Source organism: Nicotiana tabacum, chromosome 19 (genome assembly GCF_000715075.1).
Source record: "Nicotiana tabacum cultivar K326 chromosome 19, ASM71507v2, whole genome shotgun sequence".
Classification (NCBI taxonomy): domain Eukaryota; kingdom Viridiplantae; phylum Streptophyta; class Magnoliopsida; order Solanales; family Solanaceae; genus Nicotiana; species Nicotiana tabacum.
In genome coordinates this window covers 72,304,789-72,327,970 of record NC_134098.1, presented here as the reverse complement: position 1 = coordinate 72,327,970, position 23,182 = coordinate 72,304,789, and the positions used below count along the sequence as shown (strand labels likewise).

General features: G+C 37.0%; 1 pseudogene; it reads right to left on the bottom strand.

Annotated features, from left to right (window-relative positions):
- Positions 1-594: 594 nt before the first annotated feature.
- LOC107797069 (serine carboxypeptidase-like 40) lies at positions 595-22,789 on the bottom strand (annotated as a pseudogene).
- Positions 22,790-23,182: the final 393 nt, after the last annotated feature.

Sequence of the window (23,182 nt, the reverse complement as noted above, 5' to 3'; positions counted from 1 at the left end):
TATTAAATTTGCATACCATATGTTTCTTTCCAGCTACTTCAAATCCTTTTGGCTGCTCCATATAATCTCCTCTTCCAAATATCCATGAAGAAACGCAGTTTTCATGTCCAACTGCTCCACTTCAAGATCTAGGCTAGATGCTAAGCTCAAAATTGTTCGAATAAAAGTTATTTTGACAACAAGTGAGAATATTTCATCAAAATCAATACCTTTCTTCTATTCGAAGTCTTTTACCACCAATTGAGCTTTGTATATGACCAGCTTGCCATTTTTATCTTTCTTGAGTTTAAAGACCCATTTGTATTTGAATGTTATTTTACCTTTTAGAAGTTCAACCAGCTTGTACATGCCATTTTTCTGTAGAGATTCCATCTCTTCTTGCATGGCTCTCATCCACTGGTTCTTTTCTGGATGTGACACCACCTCCTCTAGACTTTCTAGCTCCATCTCATCATTAATGAGGACATACTTTCTGGAATAGTACCTGCATGACTCTACCCTTGGTCTTTCTGATCTTCTCAGAGGTTGAGGTAGTTCTTCTCCCTGAGTGGAGTACTCCACTTGCTCGACATCATCATCAAGTTGCTCATCATGCTAAATAACCTCATCAGGTTTCTCCCCCTGTTTGGCAACCTTGTTGGTCCTGCTTTCTACACTTGCGGGATTGTTAGAAGTATAAGGAATGATAACAAGGTTAAGGATTATACCATTCTTGGCCTTCTCTGACTGATCATCTACAGTTCCAACTTCACTTTCTTGGATGATTACATCTCTACTTCTAATGACCTTCTTCTTCAACCATAATTTGTACCTGAATTCTTCATCTCCGTATCCGATGAATATGCAGGAAACAGATTTATCATCCATTTTTATTCTCTGCTCCTTCGGTACACGTGCAAAAGCTCTACAACCGAATACCTTCAGATATGAGTAGGACACCTCCTTGTTGGTCCAAACTCTATATGGGATGTCAAACTCCAATGGAAGTAGTGGACTCCTATTGATCAGGCAACAAGTTATCTGAACTGCTTCACCCTAGAATGACTTAGGCAGTTTAGCCATTTTGTGCATCTTTCTCACCTTCTCAACAATGGTGTGGTTCATACTCTCAGCTACACCATTGTGTTATAGGGTTTCAGGAACTGTCTTTTCATGTCTGATCCCATGGCTCGAACAATACTCTTTAAATTCCCTTGAAGTGTACTCACCTCCATTGTCAGTTCGGAGACGCTTTAACTTTCGACCTGTCTCCCTTTCGACCAAAGCATGAAACTTCAAGAAAACTTAAAACACCCGATCTTTGGTTTTCAAGATATAAACCCACAATTTTTGTGAAGCATCATTAATAAAAGTAACAAAATATTTGTTACCGCCCATCGATTTAATTTCCATTCGACCACAAATATCAGAATATACCAAATCAAGTATACTGAATTTTCTTTCATACGATGTCTAAAATGAGACTCTATGATGCATACCAAATAAATGGTAGTCATAAGATTTTACCATTGTACCTTTAGTAAAAGACATGAGTGATCTTATGGCAAGAATCTGCAATCCCTTCTTGCTCATATAACCCATTCTTTTATGCCATAAATATGCAGAAATCTCATTTTGTGCCCGATCCACGTCTAATCCACACTCAATAGTGAGTGGAAACAGTCATTGGAAGAATAGTACCCAACAAGAGTCGGAGTCGATTTCCACAGGGAGTTACTAGGGGTGTTAGGAGTATACACTTGTCGAAAGCGAAAGAAATAGCTAAATTGCACTTCCACAACAGGTTTTGATTTCTAATTCTAATTTTACTCTAGTAATAATAAGCTAAGAAAAGAAACTAGATGCGAATCAGTGTTTTTGGTGTTTTTTCCAAATAGTTTAAAGGCCTAGGTTTGTGACCATTACCTAGGTGTTTGCCTGATGGGATAAAGACATTAATGCTTGTTTTGTTGATTGGGGTGTATTATAGCTCTCAACACTATGTTACCCACTCAATACCTCTCGGTCAGGGAGTGATTTTTCCCAATTTGGATTTCTCAAGTCCAAATGGGTATCAACCAAAATAGTTGATAAGAGCTCAAGTCAGGTTATTACTATCTCTAGGTTGAACCCTTTAATTGGGTTAATCAATCTCTCAATTGACCCAATTCCTTGTTAGATAAGTTATCCTAGACTAGGTCCCTCTTTCTCAAGTAGAGACTAAGTCAAATAGGCATGAATCAATGTTTGCAACCATTAATTCTAAAATTGAAGCATGAACTAAGCTAAATAATCAACACCCAATCATAAACAAGCATAAAATTAATCACCCATAAGGTTTACACACTAGGGTTGGGTCACAACCCTAATAAAATGCTTTCTTCTCATAATGGGTTTTGAAGAAAATATGGAAGAAAAGCTAATTAAACCCATAATGGAAGATAAAAGTGATGAAACCTAATGTAAATACACCAAAGTAATGTAAAACTTTCTAAAGTAGTAAAGAAAAATGGATACAACAACTTCAGATGTTCAAACTTGACCTAATTTTGTAAAACTCATCTATTTATACAAAGCTGAAAATCCGGGGGAAAAATGCTCCTTGGGAGGTTCTGCGGCCGCACATGTGCCGTCCGTAGATTTCTTCATCTGGCAGGAAGTGAAGTTCTGCGGCCGAACATTTCTGAATTGCGGCTGTGAGGCAATCTTCTGGGGCCGCATATTTCTGGGCTGCGGCCGCAAAGGCAACTCTTCTGCGGCCACACAATTCATCCGTGGTCCGCACTTTGCGCAAAGTTCTTCTAAAATTTTCTCCTTGGTTTGCGGCCGCAGATGGAATTCTGCGGTCCGCATTCTCTTCTGCAGACTTTGTACAGGGACGAACTTGCATAAGCATAGTACCGGAACTCATCCAATTCATTTAAATGTGCAACCCTCAAGTTAGCGGTTACATCCCAATAAAGATTCAACTTCTTTAGAGCCCACATGGCCTTGTGTTCTAGTTCCACAGGAAGATGACAAGCTTTTCCGAATACCAACCGGTATGGAAATATTCCGATAGGTGTTTTGTAAGCCGTACGATAAGCCCATAGTGTATTATCAAGCTTCTTGGACCAATCCGTCCTATTAGCATTCATCGTTTTGGACAAAATACTCTTTATCTCCCGGTTGGAGACTTCCACTTGACCGCTAGCTTGTGATGATAGGGAGTTGTGACCTTATGAGTACCACCATACTTGTCAAGTAAAGTGTCGAAAGCCTTGTTGCAAAATGTGATCCCACATCGCTTACAATAGCCCGCAGAGTATCAAACCTTATGAAAATATTCTTCTTCAAGAACGTCACCACACTTCTCGCCTCATTGTTGGGTAGAGCAACGGCTTCAACCCATTTGGAAACATAATCAACCGCGACCAAGATGTAGGTGTTTCCACAAGAACTCACAAAAGGACCCATGAAGTCAATACCCCACACATCAAAAATATCAATCTCCAGAATGGTAGTGAGAGGCATTTCATTTTTCTTTGAGATTCCACCAGCCCGTTGACTTTTATCACATCTTTTTACTAGCTCACTAGCATCCCTGTAAAGAGTGGGCTAATAGAAACCGCAAGTTAGCACTTTGACCGCCGTTTTTGCTCCATTATGATGACCACCATATGGCGAAAAATGACAAGCCCCAAATATTTCACCTTGCTCTTCTTCCGATACACATCTTCTAATCACTCCATCAGTATAAATCCGGAAAAGGTATGGTTCATTCCAATAATATTCTTGACAATCCCGTTTGAGCTTCTTCATTTGGTTTGAAGAGAACTCAATCGGGATGATTCCACACATAAGAAAATTTTCTAGATCCGCGAACCATGGCACCTCTTTCATTGAAATAGCCAAGAGTTGTTCATCGGGGAAGGAGTCGTTAATTTCAAGGCCATCATGCGGCCTCCCCTCCTCCTCCAAACGAGACAAGTGGTCCGCCACTTGGTTTTCACTCCCTTTTCTATCTTGGACGTCAATATCAAACTCTTGCAACAAAATCACCCATCTTATCAACCGGGCTTTGAAATCTTTCTTCCTCATAAGATAATGAAGTGTCGCATGATCCGTGTGGACAATGACCTTTGTACCCATCAAGTACGGGCGGAACTTCTCAATTGCAAACACAATGGCAAGGAGTTATTTCTCTGTAACAGTGTAGTTGACTTGGGCACTATTCATGGTCTTACTAGCATAGTAGACTGGGTGAAAAATCTTGTTAATCCGCCGCTACATCACTTGCAGCACACATAAGTTCAAAAGGGACACTCCAATTTGGAGCGGTGATGATGAGAGTAGTTGTCAACTTAAATTTTAACAATTCAAAAGCTCTCATGCAATCATCATCGAAGTTGAACTTAGCATCCTTCTCAAGAAGCCTGCACAACGGGTTCACCACCTTAGAGAAATCTTTGATGAAATGCCGGTAAAACCCCACGTGACCTGAGAAACTTCGCACACCCTTCATCGAAGATGGAGGTGGAAGTTTAGAAATCACCTCAATCTTTGCCTTGTCAACTTCAATTCCATTCTTTGAGATTTTGTGGCCAAGGACAATGCCTTCCTCGACCATGAAATGGCACTTCTCCCAATTAAGCACCAAACTTGTTTCTTCACATCTTGCCAACACTTTATCCAAATTTTCAAGACAATCATCAAAAGAATATCCTACCACCGAGAAGTAATCCATGAACACTTCAAGGTAGTCCTCCACCATGTCTGTGATGATAGCCATCATACACCTTTGAAACATTGCCGATGCATTGAACAAAGCAAATGTCATCCTCTTGAAGGCGAAAGTACCATAGGGACATATAAAGGTTATTTTTTCTTGATCCTCCGGAGTAATAAGAATTTGGTTGTAGCCTGAATACCCATCAAGAAAGCAATATAAAGCACGTTTGGCCAATCTATCAAGCATTTGATCTAAGAAAAGAAGTGGAAAATGATCCTTCCTTGTGACTTTGTTGAGCTTGCAATAGTCCATACACACCCCCCATCCGGTCACCGTTCTTGTTGGAATCAACTCATTCTTGTCATTGGTGACCACCGTCATGCCCCCTTCTTCGGGACACATTGAACCGGAGAAGTCCACGAACTATCGGAGATGGGGTAGACAACCCCGACATCCAACCACTTGATAATCTCCTTTTTGACAAACTCTTGCATAGCCTCATTGAGTCTCCTTTGATGTTCAATAGCCTTCCTCCAAGTTGATCTTATGCATGCAAAATGTGGGGCTTATCCCCCGAATATCTTCCAATGTTAACCTAATAGCCTTCTTCCTATTTCGTAGCAATGCCAATGTAGAATCTACCTGCACGTTAGTCAAACAAGAGGAAAGAATAACCGGTAAAGTAGAACAAGGGCCAAGAAATTCATATCGAAGATGTAGAGGCAATGGCTTTAACTCCAAGGTAGGAGGATTTTCAATGGAAGGTTTCGTGGGAGGAGTTGTCCTATTTTCAAGATACAAATATAATTTTCGGGGTGCATAATTGTACGACCCCATTCCTTACAAAGAGTTCACACATTCCATAAAGCCATCCATCTCGTCATCATCAAAGTTGAGCAAGATGGCCTCCAACATATCACCAACGTTGATCATAACACTTGTGTCATCAACAATAACATCGGTCACCAAGTCCACAAAAGAGCACACCTCGTTGCTATTTGGTTGCCGCATGGACTTACACACATGGAAAATCACTTGTTCATCACCCACCCGGAAGGTGAGTTCTCCGACTTTAACATCACAAAGAGCCTTCCCCGTTGCAAGGAAAGGTTTTCCAAGAATAATCGGCACCTCATAATCGACTTCACAATCTAGAATGACAAAATCCATCGGAAGAATAAATTTATCAACACGAACAAAGACATCTTCAATCACTCCCAAAGGTCTCTTTATAGTACGATCGGCTATTTACAATATCATAGAGGTGGGTCTAGGTTGCCCAATTCCCAAGGTCTTGAAAACCGAATAGGGCATCAAATTGATACTTCCCCCAAGATCACAAAGAGCTTAACAAACTCGGCACTTCCAATTATACAAGGAACCATGAAAGTACTGGGATCCTCTAACTTAGGAGCCATTGAATTCACAATTGCACTCACTTGATGAGTGACTTTGATAGTTTCAAAATTCATTGACCGCCTCTTTGTCATGAGATCCTTTATAAACTTTGCATAACCGGGCATTTGTACCAAGGCTTCAACTAATGGAACATTGATTGAGAGATTCATCATCATTTAAATGAACTTCTTGAATTGATTCTCGCCATTTTTCTTGGCAAGTCTTTGAGGGTATGGAGGTGGAGGCTTAGGCAATGATGCCTTAGCCTTTTGCACTACCGGCTCTGGTATGTCAATAATGTGATCCCTAGACGGGTTCACCTCCTCTTGAGTCTCTTCTACACTATCATCAATATCAATCCGAACTTCATCATTTGATTGCACCACATTGTTCGGGGACCTCTTCTTCTTGTACCACTTGCTCATCATCCACAAGTTGCTTTTGACTTGAGGTGGGTACATTCCCACCTCTTCCACTTCTTGTAGTAACGGCCATGGCATGCCCCATGTTGTTTCCACCCTTTGGGTTTACTACCGTGTCACTTAGTAGTGCCCCCTTAGGACGAGAATTTAGAGCTTGAGAGATTTTCCCCATTTGAACTTCTAAGTTACGGATCGATGCGTTGTGTGAGGCAAGTTGGGCATCCGAATCGGCATTATTTTCAATCATTTGTTTGAACATGTTCTCAATATGCCCCATCTCATTGCTTGAAGAACTTGGACCATAAAAAGGATAAGGAGGCGGGTTGCTCAGTTTTTGATACATTGAGGGCCTTTGAAAACCCGACCCCCGATTGCCTTGATTATTGTTCCATCCATCGTAATTGTTACAACCCCTCCCCCCCCCCAATTTCCTTGATTATTGCCACTCCAGTTTCCTTGATTGTTGTTGTTATACCAATTCCCTTGATTATTTCCACCACTCCAATTTTCTTGGTTGTTAGAATTTCAATTCCCTTGATTGTTTTGAGGTCGCCATTATTGTTGGTTTGGGCCTTGGAAGTTGTTTCGTTGCCCTTGGAAGTTGTTCACATATTGCACCTCCTCTTCTTGTTCATTGTAAGAATCATCTTGATCAAAACCAGTATCCTCTTGCACATAATTCTCCACAGGATGTTGCACTTGTGGACCCTTGGTCCTTCTTTTGTTCACCATCATGTTCACTCCTTCTATGGCATTGACTTTCTTAGGATTTTGCACTTGTTGAAGTTGAGCCTTTGCTAATTGATTCATGGTGGTAGTCAATTCGGCAATGGCTTGCCCATGGTCATGCAACTCTTTGTGAAGGTGGATCACGTTCGAATCACCTTGTGGAACATTAGTTCGGGATTGCCACGCCGGTGATGTTTTCGCCATTTCATCTAAAATCTCACACGCCTCCGCGTAAGGCGTAGTCATAAAGTTCCCACCGGAAAGTTGATTCACTACACATTGGTTGGTTGTGTTAATCCCACGATAGAAAGTTTGTTGAATCATATTATCTATCATATCATTGTTAGGACATTCCTTAACCATTGTTCTATAATGTTCCCATATCTCATGTAGTGGTTCATTTGGCTCTTGCTTGAATGCCAAAATCTCATCCCGAAGTGTAGCCATGTGCCCCGGAGAGAAGAACTTAGAAATAAACTTTTCCGCCAACTCATCCCAAGTGTGAATGGAATGGTTCGGCAAATGTTCCAACCAATCTAAAGCTTTCCCTTGTAGAGAGAAGGGAAAAAGCCTTAGCCTCAATGCATCCTTGGATACATTTGTTTGTTTTCTCCCCAAATAAGTGTCCACAAACCCCTTCAAATATTTGTATGCATTTTGACTTGGAGCACTGATGAAGAAACCTCATTGCTCTAGCAAAGTGAGCATCATATTGGTGATTTAAAAGTTGCCCGTCCTAATATGGGAAGGGACTATTGCACTAGCATGTCCTTTATTGGGTAACACCCGGTGTGGAGCCGCTCGTGGTGGAGGTGGAGGTGGAGCGGAGACATTGTCATGAGGCACTCAACCTCTTCTATTGGCTTGAGGTACAAGAGGAACCTCATCAACTTGGTCATCCTCAATGCCCACATCCCCCAAAGGCAAATTTTCGAGCTCATTGTTAGTCATGGTTGTACCTACGATTTCTCAAACAAGTTAGTAACACGTAAGGAAAATAAGATATTCCAAAAACACACCCAAATATATAGCTAACATCGTTTTTAACTCCCCAACAACGGCGACAAAAAATGATCCACATCCAATCCACACTCAATAGTGAGTGGAAATAGTCGTTAGAATAATAGTACCCAACAAGAATCGGGGTCGATTTCCACAGGGAGTTACTAGGGGTGTTAGGAGGATGCACTTGGCAAAAGCGAAATGAATAGCTAAATTGCACTTCCACAACATGTTTTGACTTCTATTTCTAAATTTACTCTAGCAATTATAAGTTAAGAAAAGAAACTAGAAACGAATCAGTATTTTTGGTGTTTTTTTCAAATAGTTTAAAGGCCTAGGGCTGTGACCATAGCCTAGGTGTTTGCCTGATGGGATAAAGACGTTAATGCTTGTTTTGTTGATCGGGGTGTATTATAGCTCTCAACTCTACGTTACCCACTCAATACCTCTCAGTCAGAGAGTAATTTTTTCCAATTTGGCTTTCTCAAGTCCAAATGGGTATCAACCAAAACAGTTGATAAGAGCTCAAGTCGGGTTATTACTATCTCTAGGTTGAACCCTTTAATTGGGTTAATCAATCTCTCAATTGACCCAATTCCTTGTTAGCTAAGTTATCCTAGACTAGGTCCCTCTTTCTCAAGTAGAGACTAAGTCAAATAGGCATGAATCAATGTTTGCAACCATTAATTCTAAAATTGGAGCATGAACTAAGCTAAATAATTATCACCCAATCATAAACCAGCACTAAATTAGATACCCATAAGGTTTTCACACTAGGGTTGGGTCATAACCCTAGTAAAAGTCTAGCTTCTCATAATGGGGTTTGAAGAAAATAAGGAAGAAAAGCTAATTAAACCCATAATGGAAGATTAAAATGATGAAACCTAATGTAAATACACCAAAGTAATGTAAAACTTTCTAAAGTAGTAAGGAAAAATGGCTACAACAACTTCAGATGCTCAAACTCGACCTAATTTTGTAAAACTTGTCTATTTATACAATACTGAAAATATCAAAAAAAAAATACCCCTCAGGAGGTTCTGTGGCCGCACATGTGCGATCCGTAGATTTATTCATCTGGCAAGAAGTGGATTTCTATGGCCGCATATTTCTGAACTGCGGCCGCGAGGCAATCTTTTGCGGACGCACATTTCTAGGTTGCGGCCTCACAATTCTTGTGTGGTCCACAATTCACAGAGGCTTCTGGACTTGGTCTTTTTGCATACTCTCTGATCTTCGACTCTTAGTCCAGTTTTGCGGCCACACAATTCATGTGTGGTATGCACTTTGCACAAAGTTCTGCTAAGCCTTTCTCCTTGGTTTATGGCCACAGATGGAATTCTACGGTCCGCAATCTCTTCTGCGGCCGCAGAATTCCTTCTGTGGATCGCACATTTGTGCTTCTGCGTCCTTTATTGCCTTGTGCTTAGGAACACTCCTTTTTGAGTTGGATTTCATCTCGGGAGACCAAACTTCCAGCATACCTGCAATTTTGCAAAATTTCATTAGTTTTGGGGACAGAATTCAATGTTTTTGGACTAAAACAAAAGCTAAAAGGAGTTAATAAGTAGTCAAAATCCCCACTTATCAATGTCGCGTTTAATTCACCTCGACGTATTTCTGCATTTGTCCCATACAACGTGCCACGGGCAACTCCCTTTGCAATTATCAATGATCCCTTGGTGAGTATCCACTTTTTATTTGCAAAGTAGTTCTCGTATCCATCTCGGTCCAAAGCTGCAATACCCCGAAAATATTTCAAAGTACTTAAGCGCTATTAAGAAAGTTGATGTGCGCTAATTAAATTATTTTGTGTGTAGACAAGGACTATTATATGAATGATATCAATTGATCATGATAATATATGTATGAGTTGCATTAAGAATGGTTTATGATCTAAGAAGATCCCTAAGGCTAAGGCAAGTTGAAAATTTTATGATGGGATAAAGTTTTAAGTGAGTTAGCACAAGACCTAACTTCAAACGAGCATACCTATCTTGATATGAATAGTTATATGGTGTATTACCTATAAAAAGAAAGGACTATGTGTCTAGTTTTCCACGCTTCAAACCGTTTGTCATTTAGACACTCTTACAAGAAGTTATGACCAAATTACCAAAGGCTGAATCTGCGATTAATTTCACGACCGTAAAACAGTTCCGCGGACCGCATAAGCATCGCAAAGTGGAGCAGAGACGAACAAACTATTATGCTGCAACTATGCTGTCGCATAATTGATTATGCTGCAATTATGCTATCGCACAATTGATTATGCTGCAATTCTGCTGCCCACAAAACGATTATGCTATAGCACAATTGCACCACATAATTGACTTCGGGGGTCATTTTTGGAAATTTTCATATCCGATCCAATTTTGATATAAGGCCTTAGGGGGTCATTTTAGAAGGTAAAATGTGATTTTGTATAGAGAGGAGAGAGCTATATTAGAGAGAGAAAGAGAAGACCTAGCTATTTTGTTCATCAATTCTTGCTCAAGGCTTGAAGATTTCACAAGATCTTCATCTAATAGGTAAGATTCTACTCCCTAGCCCTAAATTTCGGGATTTTGATTAAAAGTAGGCCATGAGAAGTATGATTCTTGGGTGTGAGAGTATTATGTATACATATATGTACCAATAAGATTTGTGGGAAGATTGTTGAGCTCAAATAGGTAAAAATTGGGTTATGGAATGAAGGAAACCTTGTAGAAGAATCTTGTAGTTAAATTTACACACCTAGTGTTTGATAAAATGCTCAAATGAGCCGAGATCATGAATATCTTCCTAATAATGGTTCAATTTTGTTATGTCTCAAAATAGATTGGGATTGCTAGAATTTTCGGAACGTTGTAGTAATTTAAGAAAAGCTCAAAGCAAGGTATGTTGGCTAAACTACTCTCTTAGAATTGAATTCAATGATGTTCTTATAAGTTTCAAGTATGGTTGTCTCAAGTTCCTTATTCTATGTTCCGAGTTGTTCCCAATAAATTCGATTGTCCCGAATAAGCAAAATGTCGAGAATTAAGTTTTCAAAACGTGTTCCGAATGTTCCTAACACATTATGTTATCCTTTGGGAATGTGTTCAAAAATGATATGTGTATTAAAATTCTATGTCTTTGAATTGTGTTTCAATTGAAGGTTATGATTCCAAATTGTGTGAGAAAACTTAATATGCTTAAGACTCTTAATGGCTCATATGTGTACCTAAAGCCTTGATTGAAAATGTCTTACTGTTGATAACCTATAAACATGTGAAAGAAGTATGAAATGCGATGATTGATATAAGTGAAAGTTATACTTGTGGCCAATGGTGCCAATGGAATTAAAAGATGTGAAAGAAGTATGAAATGCGATGATTAATATAAGTGAAAGTTATACTCGTGGCCAATGGAGCCAATGAAATGAAATGATGTGAGAAAGGTTATGAAATGAGCCTTAATTCAACTATTTCGAATTGACTTCGAAAATAGAATTGCCTAAAAGCCTATAAACTCAAGTCATGCTGATATGTAGTTGTTTTAACAAACGTTATGATTTGTGAGTATTTTCAATGTGCTTCACGTTCTTCGCATATTCGTGAGTGGAAATTGTGTATTGCCCTTTGTGGGGAAAATGTGTCAAGAATAAATGGTGTGTTATTTGCTGATGATTTTAACTTGCGCATCAATTGCCAATTATTTTACTCCATTTCTCGAAAAGAAATCTATGGTACTTAAATTGTTCATTTCTAACGAACTTAAAGTTGTGATTTTTGGAATATTATATATATGTTGATATTTATGATGATGATACATGAGAGGGGAGAAATAAAAGTGTGGAATAATAAATATGGCCACCGTGCCTTGAATAAAGAATATTGTAAATGGCCAAAAGAGCTAAGGAAATATTGTTGTTGTTATTGGTTGAAAATACTAGTGGAGATTTATACAATGTGGAAGATGATGAGGTAAATACATTTGCACCTATGTTATTTTTGTGAATTATTCCCCTTATTTGGGATGATATTGATGTGATAAAATTATTCCTCTAAATTGGAATAAGATTGATTGATATAAAAGGGTTGATGTCTCGAATAAGACAGCCTAGCTGATCGGGTCGTGATCGAACACCATGTCGCACACATAGTGGTGATTGTGCTGGAAATTGTAGTTGAAATTGAGATTTTGGTTGATGTCTTCAAATAAGACAGCCTAGCCGATCGGGTCGTGATCGGACTCCGTGCTAAAATTACGGTGGTATTGGTATTGATAGTAATTGTGGTTGATTCTCTAAAGAGATAGCCTAGCCGATCGGGTCGTGATCGGACTCCGTACTAAAATTATGGTGGTATTGGTATTGATAGTAATTGTGGTTGATTCTCTAATGAGATAACCTAACCGATTGGGTCATGATCGGACTCCGTACTAAAATTACGGTGGTATTGGTATTGATAGTAATTGTGGTTGATTCTCTAATGAGATAACCTAGCCGATCGGGTCATGATCGGACTCCGTACTACAATTACGGTAGTATTGGTATTGATAGTAATTGTGGTTGATTCTCTAATTAGATAACCTAGCCGATCGGGTCGTGATCAGACTCCTTGCTAAAAGTACAGTGGCATTGGTATTGTGAACATCGGTATTGTGAACATTGGTATTGTGACCATCGATATTGTGGTATTGTGAATATTGGTATTGTGAACATTGGTATTGTGAACAGTGGTGTATCAGTGCTAAAGATCTCCTAACCAAAAATAATATTATCATCCTAATTTGATTATCACTTCCCAGTGTTATCTTCATATTTTGGAAATTATTATGTTTAACTTGGCATTTGAATATCATTGATTGTGACTTGTTGTTTCTATGGATTTTCCCCTTCTTACATTGGTATTCTATTTTGAAAGAGGACAGTTAGCTTTACATAATAGTACTATTCCATATGTACTAACGTCCCTTTTGCCGGGGGCGCTGCATCTTCAATGGATGCAGCTGATTCATCAGCGGTGTAACTTTGGTCCTCGTTAGCAGTTACTCCCTATTCAGCATGTTTTGGTGAGCCCTATTCTATTCCGGGCCCGATGTCACTTGATGTTACACTTTGTGTCTTGAGGTATAGCCGGGGCCTTGTTGCCGACACTTCCATACTATTCTTCTGTCATATTTAGAGGCTCCGTAGACATGTTGTGGGTGGTATTTCTGCATACTATTCTTCTATCAAAATCCCCACTTATCAATGTCGCGTTTAATTCACCTCGACGTATTTCTGCATTTGTCCCATACAACGTGCCACGGGCAACTCCCTTTGCAATTATCAATGATCCCTTGGTGAGTATCCACTTTTTATTTTCAAAGTAGTTCTCGTATCCATCTCGGTCCAAAGTTGCAACACCCCGAAAATATTTCGAAGTACTTAAGTGCTATTAAGAAAGTTGATGTGCGCTAATTATATTATTTTATGTCTAGACAAGGACTATTATATGAATGATATCAATTAATCATGATAATATATGTATGAAGTGCATTAAGAATGGTTTATGATCTAAGAAGAGCCCTAAGGCTAAGGTTGAAGTGCATTAAGAATGGTTGTCTCAAGTTCCTTATTCTATGTTCCGAGTTGTTCCCAATAAATTCGATTGTCCTGAATAAGAAAAGTGTCGAGAATTAAGTATTCAAAACGTGTTCCGAATGTTCCTAACACATTATGTTATCCTTTGGGAATGTGTTCAAGAATGATATGTGTTTTAAAATGCTATGTCTTTGAATTGTGTTTCAATTGAAGGTTATGATTCCAAATTGTGTGAGAAAACTCAATATGCTTAAGACTCTTAATTGCTTATATGTATACCTAAAGCCTTGATTGGAAATGTTTTACTGTTGAAAACCTATAAAGATGTGAAAGAAGTATGAAATGAGATGATTGATATAAGTGAAAGTTATACTTGTGGCCAATGGTGCCAATGGAATTAAAAGATGTGAAAAAAGTATGAAATGCGATGATTGATATAAGTGAAAGTTATACTTGTGGCCAATGTAGCCAATGAAATGAAATGATATGAGAAAAGTTATGAAATGAGCCTTGATTCAACTATTCTGAATTGACTTCGAAAATAGAATTGCCTAAAAGCCTATAAACTCAAGTCATGCTCATATGTGGCTGTTTTAACAGACATTATGATTTGTGAGTATTTTCAATGTGTTTTGCGTTCTTTGCATATTCGTTAGTGAAAATTGTGTATTGCCCTTTGTGGGAAAAATGTGTCAAGAATAAATGGTGTGTTATTTGTTGATGATTTTAACTTGCGCATCAATTGCCAATTATTTTACTCCATTTCTCGGAAAAAAATCTATGGTGCTTAAATTGTTCATTTCTAATGAACTTAAAGTTGTGATTTTCGGAATATTATATGTATGTTGATATTTATGATGATGATACATGAGAGAGAAGAAATAACAGTGTGGAATAACAAATATGGCCACCGTGCCTTGAATAAAGAATCTTGTGAATTGCCAAAAGAGCCAAGGAAATATTGTTATTGTTATTGGCAGAAAATACTAGTGGAGATTTATACAATGTGAAAGATGATGAGGTAAATACATTTTTACCTATGTTATTTTTGTGAATTATTCCCCTTATTTGGGATGACATTGATGTGATAAAATTATTTCTCTTAATTGGGATAAGATTGATTGATATAAAAGGGTTGATGTCTCGAATAAGACAACCTAGCCGATCGGGTCGTGATCGGATACCATATCGCACACATGGTGGTGATTGTGCTGGAAATTATAATTGAAATTGAGATTTTGGTTGATGTCTTCAAATAAGACAGCCTAACCGATCGGTCGTGATCGGACTCCGTGCTAAAATTATGGTAGTATTGGTATTGATAGTAATTGTGGTTGATTCTCTAATAAGATGGCCTAGCCGATCGGGTCGTGATCGGACTCCGTGCTAAAATTACGGTGGTATTGGTATTGATAGTAATTGTGATTGATTCTCTAATGAGATAGCCTAGCCGATTGGGTCGTGATCGGACTCCGTACTAAAATTACGGTGGTATTGGTATTGATAGTAATTGTGGTTGATTCTTTAATGAGATAGCCTAGCCGATCGAGTCGTGATCGGACTCCGTGCTAAAAGTACGGTGGCATTGGTATTATAAACATCGGTATTGTGAACATTGGTATTGTGACCAGCGGTATTGTGAACACTGGTATTGTGAACATTGGTATTGTGAACAGTGGTATATCAGTGCTAAAGATCTCCCAACCAAAAATAATATTATCATCCTAATTTGATTATCACTTCCTAGTGTTATCTTCATATTTTGAAAATTATTATGTTTTAACTTGGCATTTGAATATCATTGATTGTGACCTGTTATTTCTATGGATTTTCTCCTTCTTACATTGGTATTTTATTTTGAAAGTGGACAGTTAGCTTTACATACTAGTACTATTCCATATGTACTAACGTCCCTTTTGCCGGGGGCGCTGCATCTTCAATGGATGCAGGTGATTTATCAGCGGTGCAACTTTGGTCCTCGTTAGCAGTTACTCCCTATTCAGCAGGTTTTGGTAAGCCTTATTCTATTCCGGGCCTGATGTCACTTGATGTTACACTTTGTGTCTTGAGGTATAGCCGGAACCTTGTTGCCGGCACTTCCATACTATTCTTCTGTCATATTTAGAGGATCCTTAGACATGTTGTGGGTGGTGTATGATGTTGGGTATTGAATTAGAAATGTTGCTATTTGGCAAACATGTTTTTCATTATACCTATAAACTTCTAATACCTTGGAAATTATGAACGAAGTTGCTAATGGAATGAATGAGAGTCGTTAACAAAATATTTTCAGTGTTTGATTAATGGAGTGCATCTCCTCTTTATTCATGGATGAGTTTGGGTAGAAGAAATCTAATAGGCTTGCTCGGCCGGGTTCACTCGGTTGAGCGCCGGTCGCGCTCCCCGAGTTTGGGGCGTGACAAAAGCTATCCCCGAGATTGAGTTCATCCGCGAATCAGGTACATGCTGCTCGTCTTTTAGAACCAATGTGTATCCAACATTTTTCTTGATACAAATATCACAAATCCCCACCATCTTTGAGTAACTCGTGTTACCCATTCTCACTGTGCTGAAATCACTTTTTACATATCTGCAAAAAATTTCTCTTACCGATGTTGCATGGTAAGATGCTGATGTGTCAACTACCCATTCCGACTCTGGACTTTCCAAGTGCATGCATTCATCTTCCTCATTTATAAAGAGAACAACATTATTATTGTTTTGCATCATGGCGGTTGTGTTGTCGTCATTCTTCTGGCCACTACTTTCACCTTTGTCCTTTTTTAATTTGGGCAATCTCTTTTGAAGTGACCCGGTTGATCGTAATTATAGCAGTTTCTGACTTTTGATTTGGATCGGTTTTTGGACTTTCCATGAACTCCGGATTTACCATAGTTGCTCGAACTCCTTTGGTAACTTCTGCAGCTACCTTCTGTGATGAGAGTCTGTCCTTGATTGTCAGGCTTTTTCTCATCTTCTTATTGAGTAGAAGAGCCAATGTGACGCCCTTCAACTCAATAGTGGTTTTACCGTGCAAGATGGTTATTGCCAAATTATCGTACGAAGATGACAACGAGTTCAGGAGTAAGATGGCTTTATCCTCTTCTTCAATCTTTATTCCGAGGTTGGCAAGCTGCGTAATTAGTCCATTAAACACATTTAAATGTGATAAAAAAAATTGTACGTTCACCAATATGTAGGGCGTATAATTGCTTGTTCAGGTATAATTTATTTGTCAATGTTTTGGACATGTATAGACTTTTCAACCTTGTCCAAATGCCACATGCAATGTCTTCATCAATGATGTTATTTACCACATCATCTAATAAGTGCAACCTGATTGCACTAGCAGCCTTTTCATCCAAGTCAGCTCAATCCTCAGCATTCATGGTATCAGGCTTCTTGGCATCACTATCTAATACCTTGTGTAATCATCTCATCCTTCTTTGCCATATTGAGAAACCACCATCTCCGTTGAATTTTACTACCTCGTGCTTTAGTCGGATATTTTATTTTTTTACCGAGTATAGGACTACCGACTGTGAACAATATTTATGTGAACGAGCAGAACTTGTGCTCTGATACCAGTTGTTGGGAATAAACCTCCCACAGAAATAATATTAACGGTAATAACAGCGAAATAATAACGTAGTACCGTGATACAATAATCAACAAAAAGAACAGCAAGAACATATTTTAATGTGAAAAATCCTTCTGAATAAGGAAAAAAACCACGAGCCCACGAGGGGCAAAGTAATCTACTATAATGAGGAATTTTATACTTTATAGTCCCGAGTAAAATACTCCAGCGACCACTACACACTCAAAAGAATAACCTTCTTTTGAGATTCTCATTTCACTACAATATCGCTCACATTATGTATTTTTTCTCACAGATTACATCGTTTATGAATACCTCACATAGCTCTTTATGCTCTCAAATATATTTCTCTCTGAGTTTGATGTGTCGAAATGAAAAGCCGAAGACTTCTATTGATAGGTGAAGCAGCCGAAAGTTTAACCAATGAGAATTGGTTTACTTGCAATTTGCAGTTGCAAAATGCATCTGCAACGTTGTCATCGTCATCAAAACCTTAAAGTTTTAGTTTTTGTTTCCTTTTTCATTTATGGGGTGGACCCCAAACTAAAAACCTTAAAGTTTTTAGACATTATTTAACTTATAACCATGCAAAAAGGTGTATGATCAATAAAAACATAGAACAAATAATATTACAAGATTCACATTCACCACAATTTTACCGTGTTTATCAAATGATCAACGGGTATGTCAAAGAGTCTCTTTACTAGGCTTTTCCAATTTCTTACTGACAAGCTTGCGCGGGCGCATCCATAGCTTCACTAGTGGGAGGAGTATTAGGTTAGAGTCTAATAGCATATTTTGCTAAACTTCTAAAATTAATTTATTTTGTAAAGTATTATTTTAAAAGTGATTTTAAAATTTATTTTTAGTGAAAAATAGTTTATATTTGACTGATTAATTTTAAAAGCACTTTTGAATAGTAATTAGTGTTTGATCAAAATTTTAAAATGTGCTTTTAAGTGTATTTTTCTCATAAGTACTTTTCAAAAAAAATACTTTTAGGAAAAAACTATTTTTTTCTGCTTCTCAAAATCAGCTTATAATTCTACTCAAAAACACATATTTTTCTTCTCAAAAACTGCTTTTGATTCTATTCAAAAGTATTTTTTCTTCTTCTAAAACCTTGGCCAAACACTTTAACTTTGGCAAAAATTCATTTTTGGCCAGAAAGAACCACAACCAAACAGGCTATAAGGCTTGATATCCTTATTATATAACTTTATGGGTAAAATAACCAACAATACCTGATATTGCATCGATAAGAAAGTAAAAAAGAAAGGAAGTCATTGATATTGGTATATTATTTTGTTTCATTGTGACGTGTTGACTAAAATCCACGTATACATTATTAAAAAGGAAAAATTGTCAATATCGGAATTATATAACTACGTTATTATTTTTGTGTCGTGGAGAATTGGGGAGCTCTGTTCCTGCAAGGAAGTGCTTAACCAGTGAAAGAGCTCTAGCAGGCTGATAACTTGGCACTTGATGTCCTGCTCCTCTCACTGTAGCAAATGTCAAGTTTCCTATGTATACTTGTGCATATCCACCAACCTAAATATAAAAATAAAAAAAATAAAAAAATTAACTTAAATAGTCGCTCACCTAATCACTTAAATTAAAAATAGTCGAAACACACCTCATCATTGTGGAACCAGGGATACCAAGGTGTTTTAGTAAGAAGCTTCATCTTCTTAATAGATTTCTTAGTCGATGTTACTGGTACTATTCCATCAGTGTCCCCGCTGCATTTACAAACCCATGTATAAATATATTAAAACAACTAAGAAATTAAATAGTACTGTAACAGTTAACACAATAGAAAAGGAAAAAAACAAACAAGAAAATGGTGGCTTGAGGAGTTAAAAGTGTTCACCTGAATATCCACACTCGTACTCCATTTTCCATAAGTTCTTTGAGAAGAGGAATTATTGTTAATGGGCTATCTGTCCAACTTTCTATGACATCACTGCTATATTTATAACTTTATGTGATAAGCATCATAATTGTTAACCTGGTAAAAATTATAATTTTACTCTTATGATAGGTTTAAATTGAACTGATAGCATTAAAAATAGTTACGTTACATTGTCGATGTAACTTAAAATCTAATTTTTCTCTATGTTTTGATTTGACAAAAATAGAAAACAGAGGAGAAAGGTAGTGGGGATGTATACAATGCAAATGAAGACTGTCTAAATTATGTAGTGAAAATACCTGCATGGCTGCCAATTATACTTAATTTTGGTGACATTGGCATGGAGAAGCTTTTGAACATCAGGACGATTCATGTATGCAATTACATAATCATCACTGCATGGATCGATCACTTGCTACAATATTCCATAAATTAAATCTTCTTGTTAGTGCAAATACGCTAAAAGAATACAATGAATTTAATAAACAAAGTGCTACATATATAAAGTTTCATTTACATAAAGGAGTCTTCCATATGTCCACTCTATACAACGGCAAAGCTACATGTCTTAAAGGGTGCGGTCAATTGACCATCCTTCGTCGGAAAAATATACTGTGTATATAAGTAATATAGTAGATTTTAGAGGTATATAATATATATTGAACACTTTTTGTCGGAGAATTTTTTTTACTTCTTTCAAGTTTGAACACCCTTGAAGAAATTCTTGGTTTCGCCACTGACTCTATAGACCATCTTTTTAACTTTATCATCAAGGTAACAAGGATAAGTTTTACATAAACCTCAAGAGTCTCCATATGTACAAACATTTTCTAATCCTCACTTTCCATATTGCTCGGTCATTTAAACTCGTCTCAGTACAATATTAAAAAAGCTTAGTTTGTCTAGCACAGTAAGTTCTCTACATTTTTACTAGTCATTCAAATGATTAGTTTAAATTCAAGCCAATGACAAGTTAAAAACTCAAGCACAGTAACTTACTGAAGTTTTCTTGGGCTGAAGAGTGAGCTCAGAATTAGAGCATAAGGGGGCATAAATGTTGTAAACATCAATGGGTTCAGTATCAGCTATAGCAATATCAATGGCATTGTCGCACTCTTGTGATTGAGGAAGGGCCTTGTCTGAGAAATTGCAGTATCTCTCAATTTGCTCTAAAATCTCATCTGGAATCAAGGCATGACTTGCATGGTACTCATACATCCCTTTTCTATCAGTCTCATAATTTATCACTGCATTACCAATCTGCATTATTAAAAAAAAGTCAAGTTCTTATCTGAAGACTCATCATATGTTTAAGAAAAATAAAAATTTCTGCTTTTTTCTTTAGTATTGAGTGAAGAGCAGAAATTCTCCATGGAAGCAATCATTGTTCCACGCAAACATTTATGGCTACCTCGTTGACAAGCATAAAGGTAAGGCTAGTATATAAAAAAATAGCATTAAAATTCAAGCCCAAGAATCTTTCCTTACGGAATTCTATTCTAGCAATAAAATGGGTGAAAATTATGAGAAATCAGAATTCAAATTATAGCAAGACAAAAAATGTCAAAGTAACTTCTTTACATTTGGCTAAACTTTAGTGGACGATTATTGAAATAGTCTAGGCACCTAACGTGAATGATTCACAGTTATAAAAAGAAATAGCATAGCAATCCAACTATGAAAAGCTTTAAACAGGGGAGATTAAGGGTGAGTAAAATAACTATGGAACTTTACCATTATTCCCTTTAGGTTGATAAAAGTCTTCTTAGGAAGCTTGTTATGGTGGAGAATTCCTTGTGCCAATTGAGGTACAAAATGCCCAGCGTAGCTCTCACCAGCAATATAAAAATCTCTATTTTTGTACTCTGGGAACGGATCCAATTCAATAAGAATATTACATTGTCAACGGCAGTAGTTCTATCTCCATTTGATTTGACGTCAGAACTTGTATTTGAATATGAAAATCCTACTCCAGCAGGAGATTCCAAGAATAGCACGTTTGCCTCTATAAATATGAAATAAATGTTCAAATTAAGTTGAAGTTAATTATTTTCTCAATTGCAACAGGAAAAAGTTATAAAACTCACTAAAAAAATAATGAGTACTCCCACCATTTCAATTTAGATGCATATTTCGTTTATCGAGAGTCAAACTGTGTGAAGTTTATCAATATTTTAAAATATTTTTTTTATCATATTGACATGAGAAAAATTACAACTTATAATACTTTTCGTGTAGTTTTTAAATATCTAAATTTTAATTTTAAAATACTAAATTAAACTAATCTCTCGATAAGCAAAATGTATCATTTAAATTAAAATTTAGGGAATAATAATTACCATGATTCCATGCATAGTGATTCCTATACAATGTCTTTCCATTACTGTGGACTCTAAAGGGCCCAAGTTCCTCCATAGCTCCATAGGCAATTGAAGAGCAACCAGGACCTATCAAAAATGAAATTCAACGCATTCAAAATCAAGAGTTTACGGATTTAGAATGAGCGTAATCTTATATGTATATGTTAAATGTTTTTCTGTATATGCATAAATAGTTCGAGCCGAACCATCCTAGACCAGTCTCTATCTGCACATTAATAGTAACTATCTTACCGCTTGTTTGGTTGGTTGTTAAATATTGTGTTGTATCGTATTATTACTTTAAATACAATATTTGTTTTGATTGTTACTTAAATTTTATTTTATCGTATCGTTAAATCTATCGCTGCATAACAACGAAACGTGCCATTTTATGTAAAGACAGATTTGATGTGGTGGCGTCGTTACTTTGTTTTTTTCTCCCATCTTGCCCTTCCTTATTATTAAATAATTATATTTTATTTTTTACCCTATTTTTTTATATTATAATTCTATTTTGTATCCTATTTTTTCTTAGTAATATTGCAAGTTTGTTTTTCATATTATTGGTGCATCACATTATGAAACGACAAACGATAAAATTTATCCAAACATTATATTAATCATCAAATAATATAATACAATACAATGCAGTACAATATAATACGATACACTGTGAGCATGTAACAATCATCCGCTAGTAAGAGAAAAGGATTAATTATGTCAACCAACCAAATTTGTGTACCTCCATTAAGCCAAAGAAGGAGGGGCAATGACTTGGAATTCTCAGCTTCAACAAAATAATAAAACAATGCACGACCAGCAGATTCGTTGACTGTGACATATCCACCATATTGTTTGAATTTGACAGGTGGTTGACCCGGCAATCTCTTGATTTGATCTTTGTCTTTCAACCCCTCCTGAGGAAGAACAACTTTATCCAATTCTAAATAATCAAGGGCTGAACTAAAATGGCTATTTTTGTCAATGGCTGATTCTTTTTTCAATAACTTGGTTAAGTAAAGTTTGCCAAGACCATGACTATGCCTCCAGTCATGGCTTGAAGAAACAATTTGTGAAAGAATGAGGGTTAGAAGGAGGAAGACAGTGATTTTTCCCATGTCTTTTAAATTTAGGAATGAAAACAGAATGGATTGATGGTTCTGTTATGGACTTTGAAAACTAAGTCATTTTAGGGTGGATCATTTGACTATAATGTGAGATTTAATTTCTTTAAAAGCAAGATTTGCTTATGGTTAACCATATATACGTATAATCAAGCAAGATCTTTCCTATTCAGTATTTTTACACTACAAGTATGTTAACAAAGTGAACTTGAATTTAAAAAAAGGTTTTATATGGGAAATAAACTCCCAATTATATGTGATGGGATCTAGTTTCCAAGTTTATTATGAATCTTATATAGAAGTTTGTTGGACTTTACTTTTCATTGGATCCGTGTATATTTTTTCGAATTGTATTCCTTGAAAATCATTTTTAATATTGATTTTCTC